This window comes from Amblyomma maculatum, chromosome 7 (assembly GCF_055883805.1).
Source record: "Amblyomma maculatum isolate TAMU_Amacu chromosome 7, ASM5588380v1, whole genome shotgun sequence".
Classification (NCBI taxonomy): Eukaryota; Metazoa; Arthropoda; class Arachnida; order Ixodida; family Ixodidae; genus Amblyomma; species Amblyomma maculatum.
The window spans coordinates 101,391,094-101,395,231 of NC_139350.1; positions in this window are offsets into that span (position 1 = coordinate 101,391,094).

Genomic DNA, 4,138 nt, shown 5'->3' on the forward strand with positions numbered 1-4,138 from the left:
TGATCATGAACTGCTGCACATGCAATTTTACCTCTGTGGAACTCTCCAATGTTGCAAGTGGGCCTAAAACGAGGAAACCTGTATAGCAGGCCTATTTGTTCAGGCCGAATCTCTTCCTTGTTCTAGAAGGGCGTATATGGCGTGTCCTTTGGCACTCAGACAGAGCAGGTTAGTTGCACAGCCTCCTTTGTTAGAATGAACGGCGAATCAGACAATTTAAGCTCTTGGGAAAACGCCAGTCAATAGTTTATTCCCTATTATTCTTCTATACCCGACAACATTGGATTACGCTATCGCCAGACTCCCATTTAATATAATTCGGAATTAAGTAATTTCGTGGTGCTTTTCATGCCATTGTCCGGCCTATTATTACAAATATACTGGTGTTTCTGCAAACAATTTCAAACTTTCCTAAATATAGTAAGTTCAAAGTAGAGAAACAGTATCCGCAGGAGCTAAGTGTCCACCCTGGCGAACAGAGTGCGGCACAAAATGAGAAACAGGCTAATTGATGTTTCAATTTTCCTAGTGGCGTGGGTGGTCCCAATGGAGGGCTTGATACCGTGAACAGCAAGGCGACGTCATATCAGCTTTTGAAATGAAGAAAATTGTAAGTTCTAGAACCCCGCCGCGATGGTACAGTGCTAACCTGCATGACTGCTGTACTTGAGGTCTCTGGCACGGGCAGAGGCGGAACGAAGTGGCGTCGGTGTGCTGTGTTTGATGTAAATGCCTGCTAAAGAACCTCAGGTGGTCGAAATTCCCGGACTACAGCGTCTCTGAAGGCAGAGGACATCTGACACTTTTTTCTGCACGCAGCCGAAACTGAGTGCAGGAGGAGCGCGGCGGAAGTATTGCGCAAGCGCAACGTCCACTAATGACGAGTCATATTTAATGCAGCACTCACTTAGAATAACGTGTGCTAATTTCCATCTCTGGGGATCCTCGGCACTTGGCTTGGACCACGGCCGTTATCGTCTGCTTTGTCGCTCGGCGTTCGAAAAGGATAGACATCGTCACCTACGCTGCCGTCAATTTCGGAAGCGACAGCACTGGCGCTCTGCCTGTCTCGTTATATTTGGAAGCAGTTTTTGTCTTTTTATTTTCGTAGACAGCTTTGTAAAAGAAACAGCGCCACGCTTCTATGACAGCATGAAAACTGCTGTTGTACGTTAAACTGATTATTGGCATGCATTGCATTACTTTTGTCAAGCGTCTATTTCCTTTGTGCGGTATCGGCTTGAAAGCTGAAATAGACGAGAATTGCTTCGCAGTTATAGATATTGATACTTGTGGAGGTTAGTCCAAGAAGCACAGCAGCTGATGACAGAGCACAGAACACACGGAAACAGTGCAGCGTCAGCCTTCTTTTAGCACCAACCGTTGCTATCACTTCGCCTTCTGTCTCAGTTATTGATCGCCGTCTTCTGCCTTCTACAATCGGATTTATATGTAGCATTACCCCCGCCGCGAAAAGCACAGTCCCGGTGCGTTCTATGTCGGAGAACTGCAGCTGGAGTAGTACGGCTTCATTGTGGCAAAGCAAACTCTTGTGACGGATGCACAGGGGTGATCTCTCATGTCACGCACGTCACTGGCGATAAACCATGGTAGGGCCTGTGTAGCGTGGCAAGAGCTTCTCACACAGGCCAATTCAACGAGTGGGAGTCCAAAGCAAGACGAGAGAGCCCGGGGAGTAGTGGAAATCCCGATGACGAGAATCATGGCGTCGTTTTTGAGTGTTTGGGGAGGAAGCCAGTCGGCGTCGAGCAATAACACGGTCGGCGTCAGCTCGGGAGATGCCGTCACGAACATAGGAACTGGCATTAGCGGTGGGAGGCAGTACGCTGTCAAACGGAATTGAAGGGTCGCGGCCGAATAGAAAATAGAAGGGCGGATAGCCCATTCTATTGCGACGAGACGAATTGAGCGCGCACGTTACAAATGACAAAGTAATATCCCAATCCCGGTGGTCATCCGAAATATACATTTGCAGCATGTCTGTGAGCGTGCGGTTGAGGCGTTCGGTGAGGCCATGTATGCTTGTGTATGGTAAGCGGTGGTGAAATAGTGCTTAATTGCGCAGTATCGGAGGACTTCGTCAACTTCTCAAGCAAGAAAGCAACGACCACGTTCAGTGAGCAGCTGCTGTGGAGCACCATAGAGCAAGATGACGTGTAGTAGAAGAAACTCTACCACGTCAGTTGTACAGCTGGTGGGTATTGCTCGTGTGACAGCGTAGCGCGTCTTATATTCCGTGTCTACTGAATATGCTCGATCATTTATCGCGAACCGAGCGGCTAATCGCAGCAGTTTCGATGCGTGCCGCGGGGACAATTGCAGCGCCACTTATGCAATGCAGGTTCGTTATCAGCAATGACGCGAGTGCGACCCATCTTGTTGGGCGACGATGGCACAAATACCGTGACAACTGGCGCCAGGATGGGCGGGATGGTGAGGGCTACAATGAGCGCAGGAAAGACGAAGTTGGTCTCGGCCCCAGCAAAATGGAACGTCGTTCTTCGGAAGAATAGTGAGGGGACGACCTGTCTCCGCAAAGTTGGCGAAAAGCCGTCCAAAATACGAACATGGGCCAAGACAACTACGCATGTCCCTGGTACAGCGGGGTGCAGGAAATGTACTCACAGCACGAATTTTGTCAGGATCGGATTAAATGCCACGGGTGTCGGCCAAACGTTCGAGCACTTTGGGTTCACGTCAAACGAAGCTTGAATTCAGCTGAAGGCCAGCTCTTGGGAAGACTCGAAGAGGGGCATAAAGACGATAAAGATGGCTCTAAAAGGTCAAAGTACAATGACATCATCGAGATAACATAAGCATGTCATCCATTTGAAGCCGCATAAAGGAAAGTCCATTATGCGCTCGAAACTTGCGGCCGCATTACACTGGCCAAAACGCATCACCGTGAATTGTTAGAGGCCACCAGGAGTTACGAAGGTGGTCTTGTCTCGGTCTCTTTCGTCGACGGCAATCTGCCAATAACCGGAGCGAAGATCAACCGAAGAGAAATAGCTGGCACCGTGCAAGCAATCGAGGGCATCTATCTTGGGCGGGGGGTAAACGTCTTTCTTTGTAAACTTATTAAGGTGTGCGAGGCGCTGCAGATGGAGTTATGTGATGTTAGGAAGATAGTGAGAGACCGGAAAGCGTGGCGTGACATGGTCCATAAGGTCACGAGGAGTCGGACACGACTGAATGACTGAACTGAACAGAATCAGCGCAGAAACTCCAGGTATTGCCCTTCTTAACAAGCACGGAAGGTGACGCCCAGGGGCTACTCGAAGGGTCTGCTGTATCTCCTGCCAACATCCTGTCTACTTCATCTGTGTGACGTGACTTTCAGGAATGGCGACTCGGTAAGGTTTTCTGTCAATTAGGCTGTCGCCTCCGGTATCGATGCGATGAGTAACTAGGGAGGTGTGACCCAAGGAACGGTCACCGAAATCAAATATATCAGTGTACGAAGTCAGAAGGCTCGTAAGTGCTTGAGCACGAACATGACTCAAATCAGGAGCAATCATTCCTGATATGCGGGGCTTTAGAGGTGGGGATGGTGCACGGCATTACTTCAGGATTAGGGTCGGGAAAACGAGCAGACACATTGAAGTCAGAGAATGGGATAAATTTGGCGAGAGAATGCCCTCAGGTAGCACTTGCACAAGAAAGCTGAAGTTCAACACAGGAAAAAAGTGTGGCTTTTCGCTACGTGCACAATATTTAAGGGAGAGCGATTGTAAGCTGCAGAATCACGTCTCATGTGGGGCAAACAACGTAGTCGCCATCAGGAATGGAGGGAAAAGGCGACATGAACACATACACAGCGGCATGTGGTTCCAGGCGGGTAAATGTAGCGGAGCGGAGACGCATCATTGAGTCAGTCCAGAGCGGCAGGTATAGAAAAAGTAGTCCGAAAAAACAGTCAATCAGAGCGGAATGTGCAGTTAAAACGTCGAGGCCTAATAGAACGTCTTTAGGGCAACTGGTGAGAATTGTAAATAACACAGGGATGTGGCTGTCGGAATTACTAATCTCGCAGTACACAGACCAATCGCACTAGCTGTGTTGCCATCAGGAACACGCGCGGGTGATAAGGTAGCGGGTGTAAGAATTTTCTTTA